Below are 6,932 nucleotides of genomic sequence, written 5' to 3' on the forward strand. Positions count from 1 at the left end.
CTCCCAGCGGCTTCACATAAATATTGAACAGTAGGGGAGAGAGGACCGACCCCTGAGGCACCCCACAAGTTAGGGGCCTAGGAGTCGACCTCTGTCCCCCTGCCAATACAGACTGCGTACGGTCGGTGAGGAAGGAGGAGAACCACTGCATAACAGTGCCTCCCACTCCTAACTCACCGAGACACCGCAGCATGATACCATGGTCCACAGTATCAAAAGCCGCTGAGAGGTCCAAAAGCACAAGGACAGAGGAATAACCCCTGTCCCGGGCCCTCCAGAGATCATTTACCAACGTGACCAATGCCGTTATATATGTCTACAAACTTGTAGACATATATAAACAACACAAGATAGTCAGGAGCACAAGAATATCATGAGGTAAAATGAATCAGTATACAGAACACGCAGAAGAAAAAGGCGGGAAAAGGGGGAAACACCCCTTTATACTTACAGCAACCAATCATAGCATAGATTGCCTCATGCATGAGTCAGCACTCTCCAACTAATCAACGACAACTGTGTGTTCTGGCCTATTGTACACTTTACTGTTTCAACTACTAAATTCAATATACTAGTTCATATTTCCAACCTTTCTGTTGGTCTTTCAGAAGCTTCTCCCCATTAATGCAAGACAAAAGTGGTGTGTATGTGTGTTTATTTACCCAATTTAGGATTTCAGCAATGAAATTGAGTGTTATGTTAATTTGCATCTCAATGCAGAAAGAAAATGGAAATTCCATTATTTGTATCCTGATGAGCATGTTTTAATTTTCAGTCTTGACACTGTGATTAACACTTCTAATGAAGTTTCTAGTATAAATCATATCCTAATAAGCTGACTGAATGATAGCTCAGAAAAGCAAATTGCAGGCTATGAAATAATTACAAGCCCAAGCCATTAACAAAATTCAATGAAGCACAGTATGGTGATATTCTCAACAACATTTGTCACACAAATTGCATCGTAAAAAATACTGTATGGAATCACAACATGTTTCAGAGATTCTGCAATTGCTTAATCAATCAGTTTAATCAATGTAATACATCTTTAGACAGTTCAACGTTTAGGCAGGTAAGAATGGAGGTGTCAGACCTGCCTCAGATTGAACTACTAAGTAGAAACGATCCTTGGCTCTATTTGTTGCAAAAGGTATAGTTTATTGAAGTGCTTCAGCAAAAGGGGTCCCAGCCAGCAAAATGCCAGGACCCAGAACAAAGGATTCAACAAGCTTTTATACAGTTTTTCAAGGCGAGATAAAAAAAACATGGTCTAATAGGCTTTTTGAAAGTTATCTAAAGAGTCCTCTATTGACTCCACTACATCCCAATGTCTAAGACTTAACTAATAACTTCAAAAGTTATCTAACAAGTATTCTATTAGCTCTACTTCAACCCTATTCCTAAAAGTTAACTAATAGGCATCCTAGAAGACTTTTAGCAAGTCTTCTATTGGCTCTGTCTTAGCCCTATTCCTTATTTTAGGAATATGTCTTGTATGATATGTCTGAGAGTCAGCTCTTGTTTCTACATTGAAGGGGGCCCCACCTGTTCATACTCCCTCTTCCTTTATCTTTGCAAATCACATCTCCTCCCTTCCTTCTGAGTTCATGCCATAGCCTTGCATTTTTACAGTAAATGACTCATCAGAAGAAGTCAATCTGTTGAAGTTGGATAAAAGGGCCAGTGAAGAAGGATATGATACTTAAAGGATGGCATAGAAAAAAAAATCAGGACTGGTTCTCTTTTGTTCTGTCAGATAATAGATTTAATGTATAGAAAGTCAAAATAAATTTGAACATTAAGGGGGCAAAAGGTTCTAACAGAAAGAGCAGTTTGATGGTGGAATCAGTGACCCAGGGAACCATGGATTTGCTCAAACAAAGAACAGACAACTGTCTGTTGAGCATACTTAATCTGGATTCTTACACTGAGCAGGGATAGGTCTTTGTGGCTTTAATGGCTCCTTCAGTTCTATGGCCTTGGCTCTTTTATGACTGGTGGACTTCAACTCCCAGAATTCCTGAGCCAGCCATGCTGAGGGGAAAGGGAGAGGATTCCATGCTTAGCCATGCTGGCTCAGGAATTCTGGGAGTTGAAGTCCACGAGTCACAAAAAAGCCAAGGTTGCCTACTCCTGCCTTAATGGAATGACCATGTGCTTTCTAACTCATATCTTTCTTCACAAATGCTTTTTCAAAAAGCAACTGGACTTCCTTTGGTTTTGCATTTCAGTTCTCATCCAAGCAGCTTCTTCAGTTCTGAATGAATGGTGGAGAATGGGAGGATTTATATTTCTTGCAGTCATCTGGTTGTGAGTACTCTTTCTGAGAATTGGTGAGACCATTTGGAGGTTTATCACAAATTTAAAACACTGTCCTTTTAGCAGTTCCAAGAAGGTTCCACACCCATTTGCACTATTCAGGTGACCCTGAAGGCACAGATAACCTCCAAGTGGCCTCAACGGCTCTCAGAAAGAGTGCTAACAACCAGATGACAATAAGGAATATAAATCCTTCCATTCTCCACCATTCAGTCAGAACTGAAGAAGCTTCTTGGATGAGAAGCGAAACATCTTCAGGCAAAAACAAAGAAAGTCCAGTTGCCTCTGAAAAAGTACTTTGGGGACAACCATGACCTAAATGACTAGGTATCTCCATAATCATACCTTACCTCTTCTCTTGGATTTCTTTTTTTTTCTTAAAACTTTTAATAGAAGCTTCATATAATAAATAATTACAACAGAAAGAATGCATTTAACCAATTACAAGAAAATGAAAACTAAATGACTTTCTTCTAGACAAGTCCATGGGTGACTTTATAAATCCAGTGCTTTCTATTCCTAAGCCTCTTATTTGATTATACAAAAGTCACTACGCTCTAAATGAGCAATTTTCTTTTCATTGTGGAATTCAGCTCTGTCGATGTGAGATTTGGGACTTCCTGTTTTTTTGAAGCCATTCCTGAAGTTGTCGGACTTTGACAAGAGGGTCTTGGATTTGTCCCTGCACGGTGCCATAGTTGGTATTTTGGACCCAGCCAACTAGACCCAACTTTTTTCCTTGTGCCTGGGTATGTTTGCGGAAAACTATCTCTTGCACTTTCCCAAACACCTCATAGTCCACCGAAACGAGGCCTTGCCCCTCAGCCATGGTCGGGGGTGCCTGTACTCGCAAGACCGGCTTCAGTTCAGTATATAGAACCAAAGTGGAATTAATTAATAGTCGAACAGTGCTGCTTTTTTATGGCTAAACGGCGGACAGCTTGGGCTATAACTGATATCTCTTGGATTTCTAAAGGAATAGACCAAGTGCCACCAAAGAGCATTAAAAACACTTTCTGGGATACATGGGTGTCCACAGGATATGGTAAAAAAAAATCAGAATGGCAGCTACAAAGTTGTGATCAAAGCTCCATCTGGATTTTATGTATGTTGCACTTAGAAAACAAATGGAGCTTTGATCACCGTATCACAGCCATCATATTAGTTATTTGACAACACTGTGTAGACACCCCTGCTAAGGTAGGCATTTCTTCCTCTGTTTATAGATCGCCACTATCCATTTAGATTGCATTTGCCTCCTTCTTGCTCTCTGAACTTGAGCTGTTTTTCAGGTATTGAGTTATCTTATAAAAAAAACCTGATGTTCAATTTTGATCAACATCATGCGACTCATGCGACAGCAGGTCAGCCAGTGATCTGAGAAATAAAATTGAGTTTCACAACAGATGATAACTATCATCTCAAAGTAGATAGTGGATTTATGTACTGTGGATTTAAGAGGAATCAGAGAATGAACCTGTCATATTTAGCCAGGCTAAAATTACATGTGTAGAAGCTCCAAATAACTTTTTATCATTGAAAATTTATGGTTACATTTCTCATAGCCTAGAGATTATTCTCTTTCTCTTTTATTTTATTTTTTCAACAACTAACCAGATTGTCCCACCTCAGAACTTTTCTCTGCCTCCCTTCCTGCCCAGAAGAAATAGAGGTTCTCAATGGTGTCTCTCATCAGAGCTTGGTTAGATCTCCAACCATCTTAAATCTATAATCCCATGTTAATACCAATTGGTCCATATTATACTCTGCATGTGAAGAATGGCCAACTGTGGTGAGTACAGAGGCTGTTGATTGAACTGCAGACTTCTTAATGAGTGTTGGGTGTCCAAACATCAATGATCCCTAGATCAAAAATAATGTGTGTAAGGGACTAAGTATCCAGCCATCACATGGGTCTGATTTTAAGTAGTGTAAAACTGAGACATTGAGCATATTTTTCCTACTGTTCTCATTTAATTTAATGAATGAAAATTGCTTTCAGCATTTCTTTCAGATGAGAAGATTGTTTTCACAGACATTTTATGAATGGAGCGTGATGTTCTTGCATTTGGTGACAAAATTAAAAAAAAGAGTATTTGTGAAAATTCTGCTGTTCATTGCTGGAGGGACAGTCAGTCTGTAGACTCCATCTTCCCAATGTGCATGTAATCCCAAATAAAGGAATCATCATGAAACTTTTCCCATGGAGTTTTTCCTGATGGGGAAACAAGGGTATTCTTCTGAGGCAGAAGAAGGTGTAACAATAACAATAACAATAATAATAAAGTTGGAAGGGACCTTGGAGGTCATTTAATCCAACCCCCTGCTCAGGCAGGAAACCCTATACCATTTTGGACAAATGGCTGTCCAACCTCTTCTTAAAAACTTCCAGTGTTGGACCATTCACTGCTTCTGGAGGCAGGTTGTTCCACTGGTTAATTGGTCTAACTGTCAGGAAGTTTCTCCTTAGTTCTAGGTTGCTTCTCTCCTTAATTAGTTTCCATCCATTGCTTCTTGTCCTGCCTTCAGATGCTTTGGAGAATAGCTTGACTCCCTCTTCTTTATGGCAGTCCTTGAGATACTGGAAGACTGCTATCATGTCCCCCCTCGTCCTTCTCTTCGTTAAACTAGACATACCCAATTCCAGCAACCGTTCCTTATATGTTTTAGCCTCCATTCCCCTAATCATCTTTGTTGCTCTTCTCTGTACTTTTTCTAGAATCTCAACATCTTTTTTACATCGTGGTGACCAAAACTGGATGCAGTATTCCAAGTGTGGCCTTACCAAAGCATTGTAAAGTGGTATGAATACTTCACGTGATCGTGTGAATGAAGCAACATCAGCATGGTATCCAGAACCACCTACAATCATCACCAAGTAAATTCAAAAACACCACCAAAACCAAATTTGCAAATATCATGAGAAAGCTGAAAAACAAAAGCTTCTTTCACAGGGGAAGCAAATTTTCAAAGCAAATCTCAGCACAGCCCTATCTAAATGTTTGTATTCTCCACAAGCATCCACTGGGACCATGAGCAAGATGCTACCAGGCACACCGTTACACACCAGCCTAGAATTTCCAAATGCACCTCAGCACTGAAGCTACACAAATGCATGATTGGCATGATCAAAGGTCCACCAAAAAGAGATTCCCAGTATTACAATGTTGATGGCAACCAGGAGGTGCTACTTCTCTTATCTGAACCACTTTTGATTGCAAAGGACTGCATGAATGGCACATTTCTAGGGACATGCTCGAGGTCACCAAAAATGTATGAATTTGTGCCATCATTATAACTGTAATTTTACTATATGACATAATCCTGGCTGGAGTAGGGCCTTAGTCTGACTCAGTGCCCTGGCACGGCCATTGGAAAACTGAATAGACCACCAAAACAGATATTATTATATGCAGAACATGAAATCACAACTGCCAATTCCTTAGCTGGTGTTGGCCTTCATATACATCAAGTTCTTCCCAAGAATCTAGGATGTCATAATGAATCAGTCAAGTATATGTACAGATCCAAGCAGTGTGGTCTGTTGACAGATGGAAATGTTATCAATATGCAGATTTTCTAAGAGCTGTCCAAGATTTTTTGTATGACACCTAGCATGCTGTTAACCTCTGGGACCTCCATGGCCAGCTTATGCTATAATCTTTTCAACTTCGATTTTCAGATCTTGATTCTTTGTGATCTTCTCTAAGGCTATGTCTTCTTATTCTATTGTTCCCCCAGTGTTGCCACATCCATTATACACACTTTCCCCTGTTCAATCACAGATAAATTTGATGTGTTAAGTGGCAAGACATTATCAGTTTGTATTGTTATTATTATTGCAACAGCAATTACAAAAAAAAAACCCCACCATTTTACCAAATCTGATTGAGATACCATTTAGAATCCATAGGCTGCTTAGCAGATAAAAAAAACTTTGTGGAGAAACTGGCTGCAAAACTGAAGAATCCCCATGCTTACTGGAAGAGCAGCAGACACTGGCATTAAAACATACACTTTGAAGCAGCACTTCTAGCATGCAAAGACTGTTGCAGTCACCAGCTGGAATTCAAAAAGCTGTGAGCAGGGTTCATGCCAAGCACAACAGCTGAATACTTCTTGGATCCTTCCGAGCGCAAATAGGATTGCAATAATTCTCTCTACAATCTTGTAAAGGTAGGTCAGTGCTCTTATCCCGAAACTGCGGATAGAGATGCCTAAAGCTGTGGATTTATACACTGATGAGACATCTGGCTGATTTCATGGGCCCTGAAATCCTGAACCATTCTTGGCTTCCATTATTCTTTTTCATTAACAAGAGCTGGCAGAAGTCAGATATGGAACAGATATGGAACTGCAACTACTTTAATTTTATGTTCTGCTGTATACAAAAAAATGGGTTGTTTTGAAAGAAGAGGAGGAGGAGGAGAAGGAAGAAGAAGAAGAAGAAGAAGAAGAAGAAGAAGAAGAAGAAGAAGAAGAAGAAGAAGAAGAAGAAGAAGAAGAAGAAGAAGAAGAAGAAGAAGAAGAAGAAGAAGAAGAAGAAGAAGAAGAAGAAGAAGAAGAAGAAGAAGAAGAAGAAGAAGAAGAAGAAGAAGAAGAAGAAGAAGAAG

General features: G+C 39.7%; 1 pseudogene; it reads right to left on the reverse strand.

Annotated features, from left to right (window-relative positions):
• Positions 1 to 2,818: 2,818 nt before the first annotated feature.
• LOC107294657 lies at positions 2,819 to 3,205 on the reverse strand (annotated as a pseudogene).
• Positions 3,206 to 6,932: the final 3,727 nt, after the last annotated feature.

This window comes from Protobothrops mucrosquamatus, unplaced genomic scaffold (assembly GCF_001527695.2).
Source record: "Protobothrops mucrosquamatus isolate PMUCROS unplaced genomic scaffold, P.Mucros_1.0 scaffold2044, whole genome shotgun sequence".
Lineage (NCBI taxonomy): Eukaryota > Metazoa > Chordata > Lepidosauria > Squamata > Viperidae > Protobothrops > Protobothrops mucrosquamatus.